The sequence below is a fragment of the Dama dama genome, chromosome 9, assembly GCF_033118175.1.
Source record: "Dama dama isolate Ldn47 chromosome 9, ASM3311817v1, whole genome shotgun sequence".
Classification (NCBI taxonomy): Eukaryota; Metazoa; Chordata; class Mammalia; order Artiodactyla; family Cervidae; genus Dama; species Dama dama.
In genome coordinates, this window is record NC_083689.1 from 15,973,087 (window position 1) to 15,994,172 (window position 21,086).

Below are 21,086 nucleotides of genomic sequence, written 5' to 3' on the forward strand. Positions count from 1 at the left end.
CAGGAACAGTCTGCAGGTCTTTGGAATGTCAGGTGGTCAAAAGTTCAAGGTGGTTCCAAATACTGCACTGAAGTATTGTCTCCAATCCTCTGGCCAGCCAGCAAGGTCATAGTTCCCTCACTATCTGAAAAATGCATCACAACTCCCCTGGTGGACAGTGAGGGACAGCCATCGCTCCCCTCCCATCCTCCTCAGCCCCCAGGGCTGCAGCTCCTTCCTGCCCTGCTCTGGGTCAGCAGAGGTCTGGGGGGTTTTCACCTGCCACGCAGAGGATACAGGTGTTATTTGACTCCTCTGAAGGCACAGTGATATAGACCAGCCACGACCAACGGCAACTTGAAGTGAGTCACATTTAAGTTTTCTAGTTGCCACATTAAAGAAAGCAAAAAAAAAAAGGAGCAGGTAAAGAATTTTTTTAGTTTTGTTGTATTTTTTTTTTAATTGTGGTGAAATTCTCATAACATGAAGTTAACCATTTGAGGTGTACAATTCATTTAGTGCCTTCACAATGTTCAACCACCGTGCGTGTGTGCTTAGTCGTCTGACTCTTTGTGACCCCATGGACTGCAGCCCTCCAGGCTCCTCTGTCCACGGGATTTCCCAGGCAAGAATACTGGAGTGGGTTGCCATGCCCTCCTCCAGGGATCTTCCCAACGTAGGGATCAAACCCAGGTCTCCTGAAGCTCCTGCATTGCAGGCAGGCAGGTTCTTTACCACTACCACCACCTGGGAAGCCTGGGCAACTACCACCTCAAGATAATTTCAAAATATTTTATCATCACTCCAAGATAAACGCCATCCCCATTAACAGCCATACTCCACTTCTCCCTCTCTCAGCCCCTGGTCACCACGAATCTACTTTGTTTCTATGGACGTTTCATATAAACGGGACCACACAATAGGTGACCAAGTCTGTCTCCTTTCACTCAGCATGTTTTCAAGGCTCATCCATGTTGTAGCATGTGTCACAACTCCATCCCTTTTAATGGCTGGATACTATTCCATTGTGTGAATTGACCCCCTTTTGTCCGTCCATTCATCCGTTGGTGGACGTGTGGCTTGTTTCTACCTTTTGATGATTGTCAATGGTGCTACGCTATACTTGCACCTACAAGTTTTTGTTTTTACACCTGTTTTCAATTCTTTGGGGCATATACCCAGGGGTGGAACTTCTGGGTCTTGTGAAAACTCTGTTTAGCTTTTGGAGGAAAGGAAGTTTTTTAATATTTATTTGTCTGGCTGTGGTAGGTCTTAGTTGCAGCATTCGGGATCTTTGATCTTCGTTGCGACATGTGGGATCTTTAGTTGCAGCAGGTGAGATCTAGTTCCCTGACCCAATATCAAACCCAAGCCCCCTGCATGGGGAATGCAGAGTCTTAGCCACTGGAACACTAGGGAAGTCCCAAAGGGAGATTATTTTGAAAGATACATTTATTTAATAGTTAAACATAGCCAAAATACAATCATTTCAACATGTAATAGATATGATTCTCATGGTAATCTTTCACGATCATTTTTTATACTGAGTTTTTGAAATGCAGTGGATGTTTTTCACTCAGATCACGTCTGCATTCAGAGCAGCGCCTTTTAAGCACTGGATAGCCATGTGTGGCTCATGACAACTGTCCTAGACAACACTGCTCTACTTCACACTCCTGGCATCATTCTCCAGCTCCGTTGTTCCTGGGGGTCACCCCCATCACTGCCCACTCGTGTCTGGATGCAAGACCCCACTCCCTTGTGGGCCTCAGCACTGGGGTAAGAGGGTGACAGCTACCCAGTCAGGCTGGACAATCCCTGCTCTGACACAGGCACATACACATCCTGCTATGGTCCGGCCATGTGTGCCCCCACAAAACTCACATGCTGAAGCCCTAGCCTTCAGTGTGATGGTATGAGGAGGTGAGGCTTTTGGGGTGATCAGGTCATGAGGATGGATTCCTCATGAATTGTATTGTTGTTGCTATAGTTCAGCCCATCAGTCGTGTCCGACTCTTTGTGACCCCATAGACTGTAACCCTCCAGGCTTCTCTGTCCACGGGATTCTTCAGGCAAAAATACTGGAGTGGATCACCATTTCCTCCTCCAGGGGATCTTCTCCACCCAAGGATCTAACTCACATCTCCTGCGTTGGCAGGCGGATTCTTTACCATTGAGCCACAAGGGAAGCCCATATGAATGGTATTAGTGCCCTTATAAAAGGAATCCTGGTGGTTAAGACTCCTCCGAGATCTCACTGCCAAGGGCCCAAGTTCAATCCCTGGACTGGGAACTTAGATCCCACAAGCCTCACGATGTGTCTAAATAAATAATTTTTAAAATACCTTTTAAAAAAAGGAACACCAGAGCACTGGCTTGTCCTTTCTGCCATGTGAGGACTCAGTGAAAAGGTGCCATGTGTGAGCCACACAGCCCTCACTGGACACCAGACCTGCTGGCACCTTGATCTTGGACAATCCAGCCTCCACAATGTGAGGAATAAATGTCTGGTGTTTATAAGCCTTTCAGTCTATGGTATTCTGTTATAACAACCCAAACAAAGATACATTCCCCACCCTGGACTCAGCCTTCTGATCAATAAAATAGGAGCATAGTAAGGAGAAGAGTGTGTGCAGGCCCCCGGGAGCTGCCTGGCACCATATGTGCATGTGGTCCCAACCACGGCGGCACATGGTGATGCTGTAAAAGCAAGAAAAGGTTACCATGCATCCTCAGGAGGATGTGGATGCCTCGGGAATCCTGCAGGAATTATGCAGCTACATGTATGCTAAGTCACTCAGTCATGTCTGACTCTGTGACCCCATGGACTGTAGCCCACCAGGCTCCTCTGTTCATGGGATTCTCCAGGCAAGAATACTGGAGTGGGTTGCTATGCCCTCCTCCAGGGGATCTTCCCAACCCTGGGACTGAACTCTAGTCTCTTATATCTCCTGCATTGGCAGGTGAGTTCTTTACCACTAGCACCTGGGAAGCCCTATGTGGCTACAGAGGCCACTGAACAAGCCCAGGGAGCATCACTGGGCTTCAGCTGCCTGTGGGTGCCCCTGAATCAGGGGGTCATTCATTGGGCTTCTCACGTGGCACAAAGCTGGGGCAGGGGTGGGGAGGGAGACCTGAGCAAGGAGATATCAGAACAGTAGGGACCAAGCAGCCGGGGCTGCTACAGAATTACTTCTTGAAGAGTTTGCTCCCAGCTTCTCAGGGTGGACCCAGCCAAGCCTTGGGGGCCACACCAGCCCTCCCTCTGACTCATGCATCCTGGTGGGAACCTCACTGTGGAGGCAGAGAAAGCAGCCTTTAAATAGAGCTCCACACCATCTGAGACTGTGGGGCTGATGGAAGGAAGCCAGCAGCCACCCTCTGGCCCAGCCACAGGCCTGGAGAGGCTGGGCTCTGATAACCCCACCTCTCTGCCTTCTCCTCCCTCCCCTTGCAGCCTCTAACAGCCCACTGCCACGAAACCCAGACTCAGATGTTTAGGCTTTCTGTAAATGCAAGGTATAAAAAGAACCATGGGGTGGATGGAAGGGTGGGGAATGGCCACCAGCTTGCTAAGAGCTACCACCCCCAGGCTGCAAACATCCCCCTCTCCCCAACCACCACCCCAGAGATGCAGGCTTGTGCTTGTGTGCAGACATATTGTGACCAGCCAGCATTTAGAATCAGGGAAAAGGAGGCCAGCCAGCTGGGGGGAAGCCAAGTCTGACTTTATAAAGGTCTCTCTCCCAGGCCAGAACTGGGTGCTGGCCGTTGTAATTTATGCAGATGCTCTCAGTTGAAGCAAGTCAAGCCTGCCCCAGGAGCTTACCTATCAGTGTGGGGGTGAGGGGGCACCTGGACACTGCGGGGCTCTGGCTGCCGGGCCCAGCCTGGCCTCCCCAGGCTCTGAACAGTGCATTCAGAAATGGCCAGCTGTCAACAGCATCATCGACCTGCCCCCTCAGCCCCACCTCCTCATGATCACACTTCCGGTCCTCACTTCTGCCCCCAGGTCCAGCTCTTCATGCCCACTGCTCAACTTCCAGAGACGCTTGCTCCTCCACCAGGGCAACTGCAGCCCCCAACCAGCCACCCTCGCTCCCAACCCCCGGACTCTCTGCTCATGCAGCCCACCCCACCTGCAGCCCAAGCTCCCCACACCACTCGGAGCTCAAGATGTCCACCACCTGCCTCTTCCCATCTCACCCTCCCTTGCCGGGACTCTGTGCTGGTCCTTTCACTGTAATAGACAGGCTTTCCAGGTGAATCTGCCCACAGTGTGGGAGACCCGGGCTCAATACCTGGGTGGGGAAGATCCCCTGGAGGAGGGCATGCAACCCACTCCAGTATTCTTGCCTGGAGAATGCCATGGACAGAGGAGCCTGGCAAGCTCCAGTCTACGCAGTTGCAAAGAGTCGGACACGACTGAGTGGCTAACACACACATTCCACTATACACAGGGCAGGGTGCCAGGCAAAGGTCAGGAGCTGGGAATGCAGAGCGGTAAGTAAGACGGGCGCTGTCACATCCTCAGGGACTCCCAGTCAGATGGAGGAGGCAGAGGGCACATCAACAAACCTACATTAACAAACCAAAAAGAAAAGGCAGGGAAATAATGAATTACAGCTGGGATGTGTCCTATGAGGGAACAGCTGGGAGCACTGTCGAGAGGTGGACCTTCCTCAGAAGGGGAAGGGGATGTGTACACAAGAGTCCCATAGAAGAAGAGGGAGGAGAGGGGACTTTTTATACAGGGAAAGAAGCTCTGTTGTTGATGTTGTTGTTTAGTACGTAAGTTGAGTCAGACTCTGCAACTCCATAGGCTGTAGCCCACCAGGCTCCTCTGTCCATGGGATTTCCCAGGCAAGAATACTGGAGTGGGTTGCCATTTCCTTCTCCAGGGGATCTTCTGGACACAGGGATTGAACCCGAGGCTCCTGCTTGGCAGGTGGATTCTTTACCACTGAGCCACTGGGAAGGCCCTAAAGAAGCTTGGAGAGGGAGGAAATTGTGATCAAGATGCCATGTGCATCCCCCTTGGGACTGTTTGGTCTCTATCCTGAGAACAGGAGGGGCCGACTGAGGGTTCAGGAGAGCTCGCATGCTTAGATTTCAATTTGTGAAAGCTCACTGACTTAGAGACAGAAAGGACAGTGATTACCAGAGACTGGGGTGAGGGTTATGTGGAGTCATTGCTTAATGAGGACAGAGTTGTTTCATTTTGTTTTGGCTATGCCGCATGGCTTATGGGATCTTGGTTCCTGGACCAGAGATCAAACCCATGCCTCCTGCAGTGAAAGCTCAGAGTCCTAACCACCAGCGATTTCCCAGGGACAGAGTTTCACTTTGGAATGATGAAAAAGTTTAGGAGATGGATGATGGTGATGGTTGGGTGACAATGTAAATGTATGTAAAGCCATGAACTTTCACTTAAAAATGGTTAAAAAATGATAAATCTTATATATATCTTATCAAAACTTATAAAAGTTTAAAAAGACAAAATTTAAGTTAGGTATATTTATGTCATAGGTTAAGGTGGAAATAACCCACATGTCCATCCACAAATGAATGGATTAAAAAAATTGTGGTACACCTGTACAATGAAAGTGTTCATTCAGAAAAGGATTGAACTTTAGAAACCTGCTACAAAGAGAATGAGTTTCAAAAACAAGCTAACAGGAATTCCCTGGTGTTCCAATTGTTAGGACTCTGCATACTTTCACTGGCGAGGGCCTGGGTTCAATCCTTGATCATAGAACTAAGATCCCACAAGACATGCAGCATGGCCAAAAACAAAATAAACAAACAAAACCCCCACCAAGCTAACAAAAGACTACCTAGTGCATGAGTCCATGGATACGAAATGTCCAGAAGAGGGAAATCCAAAGAGACAGAAAACAGATCACTGGTTGCCAGGCACTAAACGAAGGGGGATGGGAGTGACAACTCACAGGTACAGGGTTTCTTGGGGTGATGGAAACTCTCTGCAGATGGATAGGTGGTGATGGTTACCCAACCTTGTGTTTGTCCTAAATGCAAGGGCATTGTACATTTTAAAATGGTTAACTTTATGTTATATATTTTGTTTCAATTTTTTTTAAAAGAAAAGAAAAAAGAAAGAAAGATAGGAAAGTTAAGTTTGCTGGCTACACTGAGAAAAGAGGAGGGTCAGGGACACTGAAGCATGAAGCTGGGGCACATCTCCAGACCCACACAGTGACGGATGATGGCACCAGGGAGGGGTAGGGGAAAGCAGAGGAAAGGCAGAAAGAGAGAGACAGGAGGTAGGGTCCCATGACTGGTTAGATGAGAGGGTGGTGGTGGTTCATGGGATGTTTCTATCTCATCTGTCAGCTCTGGGGGCTGGGGATTACTCGAGGCAGATCTAGGCTTCCTGTCTATGATCCTGCTGTGCCTCCATCAGCCTGCCTATCTCAGTGCTCAATCCCATACCACCTTGAAGACATGAATGTCCCCTCCCCGGGGGGTATCCCCATCACCCCCTCCCCAGTGTTAATCATCAGAACCTCTGCGTGTCCCCACACCCCTCCAACACCGACTCCTTCCAACCTCTTCGCTGTGCCAACCAGGAAACACCCCCAATAGCCCCAAGTCAGCATCAGCTGACATTCAGGTCTCAGGCTCCTTTAGAGCAGGGGTCTGCAAACATCTGGAAAGGGCCAGACTGGAAATATTTTCTGCTTCAAGGGCCAGGCTGTCTCTGTGGCAATGACTCAACTCTGCTTTGTAGCATAAAAGCAGCCTGGGATAAGAGGTAAACGAATGAGCACAACTGTGTGTCAATGAAACTTTATTTATGGGACTTCCGCGGTGGCCCAGTGGTTGAGAATCTGCCAGTTCGATCCCTGCCGCGTGCCACTGAACGACTAAGCCCAAGCTCCACAGCTACGAAGCCCAGGTACCTAGAACCCGTGCTCTATAATGAGAGAAGCCACCACAACGCCCCCGCTCGCTGCAACTAGAGAAAGCCCATGCACAGCAATGAAGGCCTACCAAAGCCAAAACAAAAAAATTAAATTTTAAAATCTTTATAAAAAAATAATAATAAAATAAAAATAAAAACTACTTTATTTACAGACTCTGACTTTTTAGATAATTATTTATTTTCTTTTTTATTTATTTGACTGTGCCAGGTCTTAGTTACAGCACCTGGGATCTTCCATCTTCATTGCAGCATGAAGGATCTTCTAGTTGTGTATGTGGTATTTTTAGTGGCTGCATCCAAACTCTTAGTTGCAGCATATAAACTCTTAGTTGGGGCGTGTGGGATCTAGTTCCCCGACCAGGGATTGAACTCAGGCCCCCTGCCTTGGAAGCACAGAGTCTTAGCAAATGGACCACCAGGGAAGTCCCATGGACACTGACTTTTTAATTGAAATATATTTGACATGTAACATTGTATAAATTTAAGGTGTCCAACGTTTGGTACATTTATATAGTATAACTGACATATATTGTAATAGGGTTGCCATTGTATCCATAATTAGCACCCCTGTGAAAGTGTTGGTCACTCAGTCATGTCCAACTCTTTGTGATCCCATGGACTGTAGCCCACCAGGCTCCTCTGTCCATGGAATTCTCCAGGCAAGAATAATGGAGTGGCTAGCCATTCCCTTTTTAGGGGATCTTCCCAATCCAGGGATCAAACCCGGGTTTCCTGCATTGCAGATTCTTTAACTTCTGAGGCACCAGGGAAGCCCATTCGCACCTCTATGATGTTATATAATCATCATCTCTTTTTAGTGATGGAAACAGTTAAATTGCTAGTCTCTTAGCAAGTCTGATGATTATAATACAACATTTTAATCCATATTTACTCTTCTATGCATCTTTGGAATTCTAGGATTTATTTACTACTCAGTCCAAGTTTATGCCCTTCAGCAATGTCTGTTCTATCCCCCCCAGCTCCTTGGCCACTGAAATTTGAATTGCAGATCATTTTCAAGTTGTGAATTTTTTTTCCAGCCATTTGAAAATGAAAAGGCCATTCTTAACTCACTGGCTATACAGGAACATGCAATAGGCTGCATTTAGCAACCAAGGCTGTGGATGGCTCCAAAACTATTTCTTGCCCCACATTTGCCCCTTATAATAGTGTATATCAGGGAGTCTTGGGTATCTTTATAAGGGCACTAATCCCATTCATGAGAGACCCACCCTCATGACCTCATTTCCTTCCAAAGGCTGTACCTCCTAATACTATCACTGTGGTGGTTAGAATTTTAATACAGGGATTCTAGTGAGGGGGTGGAGACACAAACATTCAGACCACAGTTGTGAGTATCCAGGGTTTTTTTTTTTTTAATTATTATTATTGGGAATTCTCTGGTGGTCTAGTGGCTAAGATCCCACACTCCCAATAAAGGGGGCCTGGTTCAATCCCTTGGCAGGGTACTAGATCCCACGTACCATAACTAAGACCCACTGCAGCCAAATAAGTTTAAAAAAAACAAAACTGCTCTGAGACACTGCCTTGATACCTGGGATACCAAGTCACTTCATCCTGGCCACAGTCAGAAGACAGAAAACTCCTAAGCACTCCCAGGGTCCCCAGCTGCCCAGGAGGAACAGGTTGGCAGAGGCCAGGTGAGGGGCTTTCCAGCAACAAACACAGACCTCCCTTCCACACCTCCATTGGGAAGAACATTCAAACATGTCCCTGACTATCTTTCTCAATTAGCCATCACTCTGCTCTCCCCCAGCACTCTCTCCTTCTCTCATAACCCCAGTGCATTTTCTGACAGGTGTTTATCTTTTTCAGAGCTTATCAGTGTATTTAAGCATCAAATATTACCTGTCCCCACCTCCTCCATGGAAGGACAACCATCTCTACAGTACAGAGATCAGTTAGGAATAAGTTTGGGTTGGTGTTTTTGTTGTTTTTCAGTTGCTGAGTCATGTCTGACTCTGCTACCCCATGAACTGCAGCAAGCCAGCCTTCCCTATTCTTCACCATCTCCCAGAGTTTGCTCAAACTCATGTCTATTGAGTCAGTGATGCCATCCAGCTATCTCATCTTCTGCTGCCCCCTTCTCCTCCTACCCTCAATCTTTCCAAGCATCAAGGTCTTTTCCAAAGAGCTGGTGGAGAAGGAAATGACAACCCACTCCAGTATTCTTGCCTGGAAAATCCCATGGACTGAGGATCCTGGTAGGCTACAGTCCATGGGGTCGCAAAGAGTTGGACACCGCTGAGCAACAACAACAACAACAAAAAGAGTCGGCTCTTTGCATCAGGTGGTCAAAGTATTGGAGCTTCAACTTCAGTATCAGTCCTTCCAGTGAATATTCAGGACTGATTTCCTTTAGGATGGACTGGTTTGATCTCCTTGCAGCCCAAGGGACTCTCAAAAGTCTTCTCCAACATCACAGTTCAAAGCATCAATTCTTCTGGGTGTGGTGGTCATAACAATTTCACTCTGCCTGTGTAGTGAAAACACACACCTCAGATCGGGACTAGAACCCATTTTTTTTTTTTTAATATATGGATCATTTTTTAAAGTATTTATTGAATTTGTTACAATATTGCTTCTATTTTGTTTTGGGTTTTTTGCTGTGAAGCATGTGGGGTCTTAGCTTCCCGACCAGGGACTGAACCCACAAACCTCTGCACCAGAAGGTGAAATCTTAACCACTGAACCATGAGGAATGTCCTTGACTGTCTTTTTTTAATATTATTTTTATTTTTTGGCTGCACTAGGTCTTAGTTGCAGCATACAGAATCTTCGATCTTGACTGAGGCATGTGGAATTTTTTTGGTGGGATCTAGTTCCCTGACCAGGGATCAAACCAGGCCCCTTGCACTGGGAGCACAGAGTTTTAGCCACTAAACCACCAAGGAAGTCCACCTCCACTGTCATAAGGAGATCAAACCAGTCCATCCTAAAGGAAATCAACCCTGAATATTCATTGGAAGGACTGATGCTGAAGCTGAAGCTGAAGCTCCAATACTTTGGCCACCTGATGTGAAACGTCGACTCATCAGAAAAGACCCTGATGCTGGGAAAGCTTGAAGGCAGGAGGAGAAGGAGACAATGGTTGGATGCATCACCGACTCAACGGACATGAGTTTGAGCAAATTCATGGGAGATGGTGAAGGACAGGGAAGCCTGGTGTGCTGCAGTCCATGGACACGACTGAATGACTAAACAACAAATGCATTACGGTGAGCACATAATGAGGCTCAAGGTCCACTGGAAATCTCATCTTCCACCATCTTACATCTAATCACTTCTAAAAAGTTTATGTTGTATCCTCAATGACTACATCATTCTTTTATTTATTTTATAATTTTTAAAATTAACTAATTTATGCTCTGGCTGCTGCACGCAGGCTTTCTCTAGTTGCAGTAAACAGGCTTCTCATTCATGGGCTTCTCATTGTGGTGCCCCTCCACACAAACATTGCAGAGTATGGGCTCCAGGGCACACAGGCTTGGGAATTGTGGCATGTGGACGTAGTTGCCCCAAGACACATGGGATCTTCCCAGACCAGGGATCAAACCTGTGTCCCCTGCATTGGCCAGGGAAGTCCTATGTCACACTTTTAAAGGTTGTGCCCTGCTCCCTTCCCTCCTGTCTCCAAAGAACAAAAGCAGCCACAGATAATGAGGATGGCTGCTATCATGAAACAAAACAAAAAACAACAAGTGTTGATGGGGACATGGAGAAACTGGAGCTCCTGTGCACTGTTGACAGGAACGCAAAAGAGTATAGCCACTGTGGAAAACTGCACGGAGGCTTCTCAAAAACTTAAAAATGGAATTACCCACACAACCCAGCAATTCCAGCCAAAAGAATGGAAAGGAGGGTCTCGAAGCAATATTTGTGCACCCATGTTCACAGCAGTATTATTCACAATGGCTAACACACGGAAGCAATCCAAGTGCTTGGAATTGCCAAAATGTGTTACATCCACACAATGGAATATTATTCAGTCTTTAAATGGAAGGAAGGAGTTCCCTAGCGGTGCACTGGATAAGAATCCACCTGCCAATGCAGCAAACATGAATTCGATCCACGGTCCAGGAAGGGTCCACATGTTAGATTCCAGCAGCTACGCCCGTGCGTCACAATCACTGAGCCTGCATGCCCCACAACCTGTTCTCCACAAGAGAAGCCACAGCAATGAGAACCATGATGAAGAGTCGTCCCCACTCACCGCAACTAAAGACAGCCTGTGCGAAGCAAGGAAGACCCTGCACAGCCAAAACTTTAAAAATTAATTAAAAAGAAGCTATCATCCAGGGACTCACCTGGCAGTTAGTAGTTAAGACTCCACGCTTCTACTGCAGAGGGAGTGGGTTCCATCCCCACTCGGGGAACTATTGATAAGATCCTGCATGTTGCCTAGTGTGGCAAAAAATTTTTAAAAATAGTAATAATAGATACATAAAAAGAAAGGAAATTCTGACACATGTTACAACGTGGATGAACCTTGAGGACACTCTGCTAAGTGAAATAAACCAATCACAAAAAGACAAATACGGTATAATTCTTATAAGCACTTATACCAAGTACTTAGATTAGTCAAAATCACAGAGACAGAAGGAAGAATGATGGTTTCCAGGGGCTGAGGGGAGGTGAACAGGAGAGTTAATAGGTATAGAGCTTCAGATTTACAAGAGTTGTGGGGGTGGGACTTCCCAGGTGGTCCAGGGGTTAGGACTCCGGGCTGCCACTGGAGGGGGTAGTTCAAACCGTGGTCAGGGAACTAAGATCCTGTATACTGCACAGAACAGCCAAAAAGTAGGGAAAAAATGGGGGGAAAATAAAAGAGTTGTGGGGATAGATGTTATAATGGTTGCAGAGCAATATAAATTGTATTTAATATCACTGATCTGTATGCTTAAAAAATAGCTATGTTGGTAAATTTTTGTCATGTGCATTTTAACTCAATTTAAAAAAAAATGGCACATGAGTCTGAACAAAGTCCAGGAGATAAGATAGTGAAGGACAGGGAAGCCTGGCATGCTGCAGTCCACGGGGTCGCAGTCCATGGGGACACAACTGAGCAAAGCAGCCAGACGTGAATGGGCATGACTGTATAAATGTAATTTACAAGGGCTGAAATCATAATTCATATGATTTTTATGTTTCAAGGAATAATCTTTTGTTTTCAACTGCTTAAAAAATATCAAAACTGGATGTCCTTGGTGGCCCAGTGGTTAAGACTCCGAGCTTCCACTGCAGGGAGCTCAATGATTTGATTCCTGGTTGGGGAACTATGATCGAACGATGCCCCAGGCTATGCCCTACAACCAAACATGAAAAAGAAAGAAAAACAGAAAAAAGTGTCAAAACCATTCTGAGCCTGAGGGCTGTGCAGAGAAGAGGAGCGGATGTTCTCCCCATCCCCCCTCCACCCCCACCCCCGACACACCCCACTCTGGGCTGGGTTGTGGTTTGGAGACTCAGGTCCAGTTCACCTCTTGCTTTCCTGCACATCTCACGTCTGACTGGGAACAGATTAGGCTGTACAGAAAGCTGCACCGATGAACACACGCGTGCACGAATATGGCAAGAGCACGCTCCTGCTTAGCAGCCAGCCAGACCAGCAAGGCAAACCACTTAACTTGTCTGGGCCCCTGCGTTTTCAAGTGTAGATGATCCAGCATGGCGCAGTGCAGGGCATGCCTCCATTTCTAGGACCTCCCTGGTCCTCGCTGCTTCTGCCCCTGGGAAACCAGGGAGCTCTAAAGGAGGGAGCTCCCTCCCTACACTGGCTCACCCCTCACTGCCACCCGGCCAGTGCCTGAAACTGTGCCCCACCACACACACTCTCTCATCCTGGCCTAAATATATTCCAACCTTAGAGATATTCCATGCCCCACACACATTTCTGTTTTCCTGTCATAGCTTGGTGCCAAGGAAAAGAAAAAAATCCCACCGGTGGGGAGCAGGGAGAAAAGATGGTGGTGGTGTGCAGGGGAGTGTGAAATGCAGCCTCAAGGGTCCTGGTCTTAATGGGGGTGCTGGGAAGGCTGAGGATGAAGGGGACGACCCCCCACCACACCCTGCACCCAGTTTCTCTCCTGGGCTCTGCCGCTCTGAGTCACCACTCTGGCAGTTGCTGGCCGGGAGCCAGGGCTGGGTGGGATGTGAGGGCGGCAGGCAGGCGGGCTGGGAGGCCTACTTTAGCTTCTGGCTTCTTCTCCACACCCACAAGGGCCCTTGGGTCTCAGAACACACACCCGGGCAACACCCAGTAAATCCGGACGCCAGGTCAGGGCTCCCCACGCCTTCTGGCTCCTGGGCTGTGTCTGGGCCATCGCCCACCTCTGGGAACCAGGAAGGAAGAAAAGCTGGCCTGTCTCCACCCACCAGGGCCTGGGGAACTGGCAACCCACGGCCTACAATGACAGTCCCACTGAATCTCTCCCCAAGATGCCAGAACCTGCCAATCACCTCCATCCTCAGAACTCTATACCTGTTTGGGGGAAAAGAAAGACACACACAGTGATACTTTGCAGGCAGGCACCTATGTAAAGAGGCAGAGCAGTCAAAAGTGGGTGGTGAGCCTGCCCTCCGCCCCACACCAACACGAAGCCACATGTGGGGACACTATTTGTTGCCACGACTGTAGGAGGTGGTGCTCTGGTACCCAGTATAGGCAGATAGGATTGGGGTGGGGGGCGGTGAGGGGAGCCTGAAGAAAGAGAACCAGACTTCCTTGACCAACATGAAGTCATTTTTAGCTTAAGCCATTTGAGGATTTTAGTCTGTCCCTAAGGCTTGCCCTTAAACAGGTCTCAGTAATCAGTGATCTCAAGGGAAGTGAGGGAATGTAAGAATCCAAGAAAAGCAGTCAGGAGACAATTGTTCAGCCACAGAACAAAGTCCTAACTCCTCCTGAACAATCTGATACAGGTCTTTCAGTTCTGCAGGAACTAAGACCCCCTCCCCCAAGATGGAGGATAGAATGACTTTGTTGACCCTCCTGACTTGAACCAACTAAAGCTTGGACTCTATTGTTGTTTAGCCCCTCAGTCCTGACTCTTTGTCACCCCATGGATTGTATGTAGCTCGCCAGGCTCCTCTGTCCATGGGGTTTTCAGGCAAGAATACTGGAGTGGGTTGCCATTTTCTTCTCCAGGGATCAAACCCAGGTCTCCTGCATTGGCAGGCAGGTTCTTTAAAACTGAGCCACCTGGGAAGCTTTGGCCCAATTCTATGATGTGTTCTCCTCTGCTCAAGCCAGCTCCTGAATATGCATGTACCCTTAGCTTAAAACTTCCCCAATTTTGCTGGTCTGGGAGACACTGCTTTGGGGAAGCTCCCTGATGTCTTTTTTTTTTTTTTTCTTCCTGATGTTCTTCAGTTCAGTTCAGTCGCTCAGTCGTGTCTGACTCTTTGAGACCCCATGAACCGCAGCACGCCAGGTCTCCCTGTCCATCACCAACTCCCGGAGTCCACCCAAACCCATGTCCATTGAGTCGGTGATGCCATCCAACCATCTCATCCTCTGTCGTCCTCTTCTCCTCCTGCCCTCAATCTTTCCCAGCATCAGGGTCTTTTCCAATGAGTCAGCTCTTCGCATCAGGTGGCAAAAGTATTGGAGTTTCAGCTTCAACATCAGTCCTTCCAATGAACACCCAGGACTGATCTCCTTTAGGATGGACTGGTTGGATCTCCTTGCAGTTCAAGGGACTCTCAAGAGTCTTCTCCAACACCACAGTTCAAAAGCCTGGTGTTCTTACTTGTTGCCAAGTATTAAGTCGTTCCTCCCCCTGATCTTTGACTTGGTTGTGTCTTTCCTTTTTTTTTAAATATTTACTTATTTGGTTGCCTCAGGCCTTAGGATCCTTGTTTCACATGTGAGGTCTTTTGTTGCTGCGTACACTTCTCTAGTTGCAACTTCTCTCTAGCTGTGGTGCATGGGCTCCAGAGCGGGGGTGGGGGGCGGGGGCGGGGGGGGGGGTTGTTAATTGGTTGTGATTCGGACTTAGTTGTCCTGCGGCATGTGGGGTCTTATTCCCCCGTCAGAGATGGAACCTGAGTCTCCTGCATTGGAAGGCAGATTCTTAACCACCGGACTACCAGGGAAATTCCTTGGTGGTGTCTGGCTTGATGCCCAACCAAGAAGTGAACCCAGTTTTCAGGTAATACTAGTGGAGGGAGACCAGGACTGCAACTCAGCATTCTAAGATGGGGCAGTGCCCCCATCATTTCCAACAGGGAACGATCCAGCCTCAAAAGTCGAGAGTCAAGAAACTGGCACTTTTTTGCTATGTAGTAAAGACTACATATTAGCAGGCAAGCTATCCAAACTCGCCATGCCTCAGTTTCCACAATGTGAAAGGAGGATAAGGCAGTAAATCTTTGTGATGAAGACTCCAGAGGTGAAGTGCCTAAACTAGGAAGCAATAGCTGTTGTGATGACTGTCATTCTTAAGACCTGCAGATCTGGGATTTCCCTGGTGGTTCAGTGGTTAAGAATTCACCTTCCAATGCAGGGGACTCAGGTTCGATCCCTGGTCAGGGCACTAAGACCCCACATAAATCGGGGCAACTAAGCCTGTGCACAACTAAAGAGAAGACCACAGGCCACAACTAGAGATGCCCGTGCACTGCAGTGAGGGATCCCACATGCTGCAACTAAGACCCAACGTAGCCAAATAAATAATTTTTTTTTAAAAAAAAGGAAATGACTATTTAAAAAAAAAAAAAACAACCTTAGTCTCCAAATCTCTCATAGATCCGAATTCACATCTGAAATTTGTATACGTGCTATCACTGCCCGTCTCAGAGTCATGGGAGGAGGGACAGATGAGCTGCTGGGGCATACAGCCTCAGTGAACGTGGGGGACACAGGGGCACCGAGTGACTCTCACTGGGCTCAGAAGTGTCTGAGCCTAGAAGGGACATCAGGGAACAAAAGACCACCTGGCTTCTGGGTACTACAGATGCCATGGCAACGGGGCAGGATGGGCTCTGCTCCAACAGGAGAGAAGGTTTGGGGGAAGAACTGCGCTCGCCTTGAGCACGGAGCAGGGAGCTTGCCTGAGAGCCCGGCCCATCTGATGGGCAGGAGGATGGTTCTCACTGAGGATCTTTCTCCAGCTTTCTAGGACATATTGGTAGCTGCAAGGAGGAAAATTCACCAAGAGCAGGGATACTAGGATAATTCAGGACAATCAGAGGGAACCTGGGCCATTCAGAGGGTGGGCAGAAAATTTCCCAGAGCTCTGTGTGTGTGTGTGTGTGTGTGTGTGTGTGTGTGTGTGTAACCTGCTGGGCCTAGACTCAACCTCAACACAGGGTGTTGAAAAGTCCCAGCCTGCCTGCCAGTCCACCCGGTCTGACCAGAAACCCAGGTCAAGTTTGGGACATGTGGCCCCGCGGGTGCACGCTGGCTCCAGCCTCCCAGCCTCCAGGGACAGGCCTGGCTTTAGTCACAGTATAACCACTGGAAGATTGGGCAAAAGTATGCCCCACCCACAGATGTCCAGAAAGTCGTGAGAACCGGGACAAGGGAGGGTGGCCAGGGGAGGCAGAAGAACACTCAGGCTGAAGACGCATTAGTGCCTGCTGACTGCAGAGTCCCCAGGGGCCCCCTCTTGCACACTCCCTCCTCCGTGGCCCCATCTCCCAAGCAGCAGCCCTGAGATGCATAGCAGAGCAAGGGAGGGGAAGTACTCCCCTCGCTAAAAGGAAGGCTTTGGAGATTTTGGGGCGAGCCCCTTCTCACAACCTCAGTTTCTCCCTCAGAGGGGCTTTCCTGGCAGTCCAGTGGTTAGGGCTCCATGCTTCCACTGCAGGAGGCATAGATTCCTTCCCTGATGAGGGAACTAGGATCCCCAACCCAAAAGAAAAAGAACTCATTTCATCACCTGCCTTCTCAGAAGGTAACACCTAGTCCTAAACAGGAGAGTACTTCGGAAATCCAAGTATCTGTTTATGAGGTGATGTCCACGGAGCTTCCCTAGTGGCTCAGAAGGTAGAAGAATCTGCCTGCAATGCAGATCCAGGTTTGATCCCTGGGTCAGGAAGATCCCCTGGAGGAGAAAATGGCAACCCACTCCAGTATTCTTGCCTGGAAAATTTCATGGACAGAAGAGCCAGGTGAGCTAGGTCCATGGGATCCTAGTAAAGAGCCAGACACGACTGAGCGACTAACACTTCATAAAGGGGAGCCAGAAAGCATCAGGGTATTATCTGAAGATGGAAGCCTCACACAGCCCGGGGGGAAGAGCTCCACCCCCTGCCCCATGTTGAGCTTCCGAGAGGAGCGGCAGCCGGCAGGGCCCGGCAGTGAGTAATTGCAGGCTTGTTTTGGCCTTCCCAGTGGCTAGAAGCCAGGACAAGGTTCACTCCGGAAGGGCGGGCCACAGCAGGGAAGGGGGGGAGGGTAGGAGGGGAGGAGGAGGGGGTAAGAGAAGGGAAGGGAGCTCAGGTAGCAGCTGGTTGGCGGGGGGCTGGCCTGGGGCCAAGATGCTAGGGCCGAGGGCCAGTCTCCTGTGGCCTCCAACATGCACCTAACAGGGCTGGCAGCCTCTGATGGCCCTCCCCGTCCGCCCTCACCCTCAGGTCTAAACGGTGCAGCGGTAAGCCATTTCCTGTCCCAGACACCAGCAAGGGCCCCCACCCCCAGCCCAAAGCGGCCCTTCTAGTCTAGCAGCGGTTTGGGTTTGCTCAGTTAGTAATGATCATCAAAAACATGAAACAACAACAAACATCCAAACTCAAACCCAGGGAATTCCCTGGCGGCCCAGTGATTAGGGTTCCATGCTTCCACCGCAGGGGGCACGGGTTCGATGCCTGAACCCAGGTCAGGGAATTAAGATTCTCTAAGCTGCAAAGTGCACCAAAAAACCAAAAAACCACACACACAAAACACCCAAATACAACTTCATCCTCATCAAACCCCTGGGCTGAGCATGCACAAATTAGCCCCCAGGGATGTTTTCACCAGAAGCAGCAGGAGAAAAGATAGTACAGAATTACCCAGCAAGTGGGTGTGAAAAAGCTGAAGAAGGAAGCTGGTGAGTGAAGCCAGTGGGTGGCAAGCACAGGAGACCAGGAGAGAAAACAGTACCTGGGGGTGGGCGAGAGACCTGGCCAGTGGATCTCACCACCCTGAGTTCTCTTTCCTTATCTGTGAACCAGAGATAAGTTGCTGGTTATACGTAAGAAAAGTCCACCTAACCATCCACTCCATCCTCCACCACCAAATCCAGGAGAGAAAGAACAATTGGCTTTGTATTACTAGACAAATGTTTGCTCTGTGCCTCAACTCCCTCATCCATAAAATGGGCTTAGTGAAAGTGCCGACTTTAATTCTGACCCAAGTTTGGGGCTGGGTTTTGCGGTAGTTCAGTCGCTCAGTTGTGTCCAACTCTGTGACCCAAGGACTGCAGCACACCAGACTTCCCTGTCCTTCACTATCTCCTGGAGTTTGTCCAAGCTCTTATCCATTGAGTTACTAATGCCATTCAACCATCTCACCCTCTGTCGGACCCTTCTCCTCCCGCCAATCTTTCCAGCATCAGTCTTTTCCAGTGAGTCGGCTCTTCACCTCAGGTGGCCAAAGTATTGAAGCTTCAGCATCAGTCCTTCCAATGAATATTCAGGTGGCACAGTTTAACTAAGTTAACATGTATATCCAGCAAAGCACCTGGCTGGCAGTTAAGTATCAACACACACTGTCTGTTCGTAGAATAGGGCATGTCATCTGGTCTCTAACCGGAAGCCCCTGGGGTTGGATGCAGAGTCTCCGGGGGCCCTTCAGAGGCTCACAGAATCTTCTGAGGATGCATCTCAGGTTAGCTTTGTAAACACAGTGGACTTTGCATGAAGCCTCTATTAACACAGTGGCTAATTCCCCAACATATCTTCCCAGGGCTCCTAGGAAGAGCAGCGTGTTTCCAAGACCCTCGGCTCAGCTCACTGCCACTCTGGCCCCTCAGGACCACCAGGTGCTCTGGTCCAACGCTTGGGAGAAATCCTAAACTGAGGGAAACCGAGGCCCAGCCCACCTGGGGAATGGCTCAGGGGCCGCAACCTCCAGCTCACCTAGCAAGGCAGTTAGAACCATGGTTGGCAAATACAGCCACACTTCGGAATCACCTGAGATGCCTGGGTCCCCTGCCGGGCCAAGTCCAGCCCCAGAGATCTTGGGATTTCTAACCACGCCCCATCCCCTGGGGGCACAACCCCCAGCCACAGAGCGGAAAAGAAACGCCCAGAGTGACTCCGCCGAGGAGGGCAAGGTCTGCATTCGCCTCACCGCTTCCTGATACTTTCACAAACAAGACGAGGAACGAGAGAAAATGCAGTGCATTTGCTGACTTTGTCAATCCCCTCGCCTCGCTCCCCCCTGCAGCCGGGTCCCCAGGGAAGGGTTTAACAGGAAGCGCCTGGCGTCCGGGAGCCACAGAAGACCATTGTTCTCCAGCTGGTCCCCTCCCTCTTGTCCAGGAAGACCCTCCAGGGAGCCCCTTCAAAAGGGCCAGGCGCAGTGTCTCCAGACTGCAGGCCAGCCTGTCGGGAGAGCAAGCACCGGAAAAGGAAACCCGCCGGGCGCGGGCTGGGGCACAGCTGCCACCGCAGAGTCTCAGGGGGTTTCCGAGGAAGGAGGGAGTGCTCAGGTTTACCCGCCCCCAGGGGGGCAACCCTCCCCCACAGCCCCCATCTGGAAGGCAGACGGCTTTGATCTCAAGCCTTTAGGTACAACTTAAGCTCCTGTCTCCCTCCACCCATTTCCCCCACCCCCAGCATCTCTGTGCTGGAAAGTTTCACACCCCACCCCTTCTCTGATTTCAGATCTCTCTTCCAGGCACTAGGCTAGGACTTTTTCTGATTAGCAGATTTGGATGGGGGGCCAGGGAAGGGGGACGGTTCTGCTTTGGCGGGGCAGTCTGGATGTGGGGGCACAGAAGGAGGTGAAGAGCTGTGAGCAATTCCCTAGGAGACCCTGGGGGGCCTGAAGGGTGAGGGTGAGCAGCTGGCAGCCAGATGTGGGTGGACAGGCTGAGGGGGAAATTAAGTGGAGCCAGTCAGGTGGTGGGCGGAGAAGACAGGACCCCAGGGGGCCTCCGGGGAGCTGCCTAGGTACCGAAGGGAGGGTGGCCAGACTGTGAAGGCTGATAGCTTCTCAACTGAGAGTCAACAGTGTGCTGATCTGAAGCTGGGGGGCCAGGAGGCTGGAAGGGACAAAGGAAGAAAAGGGCAGAGAGGGGAGGCGGAATGGGGACCCAGGGGGAATTTCTGCTGGGAGGGACTGCAAGAAAGGGGCAGGCAGAGAGCTGGTATTGGGCCTGGACATGCAAGTGGAGGGCCTTAGTCCGTAGGCTGAACTCCCCTGAACACAAATTTGGGGAGACCTTAAGTTCCCCCGACACAGGCGGGCAGAACACCCCTCTAGGCTGAGCCTCAAAGCAAATCGATATGAAATGACCTAGTGAGTGACCCCGGACACAGATGGGGGAGGCCTGGGCCCCCCAAACACAGGTGTGTGGATCTGAACTCCACTAGACTTTACTGGCGGGGGTGTGCGTGTCCTGGCCTCCCCTGGACACCGGTGTGGGGGTCTGGGCTCCTCCAGGCGAACATGGGCGGGAGGGTTTCAGTAGCCCCCCCGCCAAGGGCGGGCAGCTTGAGCCTCAAACTCTGGCAATCCCCATCCCCCTTCAGCTTCCGGTGCCATTTACCTGATTCCGAGCCGACCCCCAGCCCCAGGAGCCCACTGCACGGCCTCCGCCTTCCCGCTCGGCTCCTAAACCCCGCCCCTACATCCGCGGGGCGCTGGGATAAGGGGGTGGCTAAGCGCCGACAATGTGGGCGGAACCCGGGAGGGACAGCTTGGGGGAGGGGCGGGGCCGCCTGAGCCACCGACCGATTCCGAGAGTTCTAGGAAGTAGCTCGGTGCAGCGCGGCGGGGCGGGGCCCAGAGAAAAATGGAAAGCTGCTTAATTTGCATGTCCCGCCCATATACGTGATTGACACCCGGATAACCCCGCCCTCTGGCTTGGCTAAACCACTCAGCCCGAGGGCCCCGCCTAGGACTCCAAGTTCCAAGTGTAAATCCAGCGCCCGCCCCGAGCCGCGGGGCAATCTCGTCAAGGTCTGCGTCTTAACTGCCTGGGGC

General features: G+C 50.1%; 1 long non-coding RNA gene across 1 annotated transcript; it reads right to left on the reverse strand.

Annotated features, from left to right (window-relative positions):
- Positions 1–8,281: 8,281 nt before the first annotated feature.
- On the reverse strand, positions 8,282–20,704 carry LOC133061863 (uncharacterized). Its single transcript, XR_009694055.1, has 2 exons — positions 18,036–20,704; positions 8,282–11,347 (listed from the first exon to the last, which is right to left on the reverse strand). It is a non-coding gene; the product is annotated as an uncharacterized LOC133061863 (long non-coding RNA).
- Between the last annotated feature and the right edge of the window lie 382 nt (positions 20,705–21,086).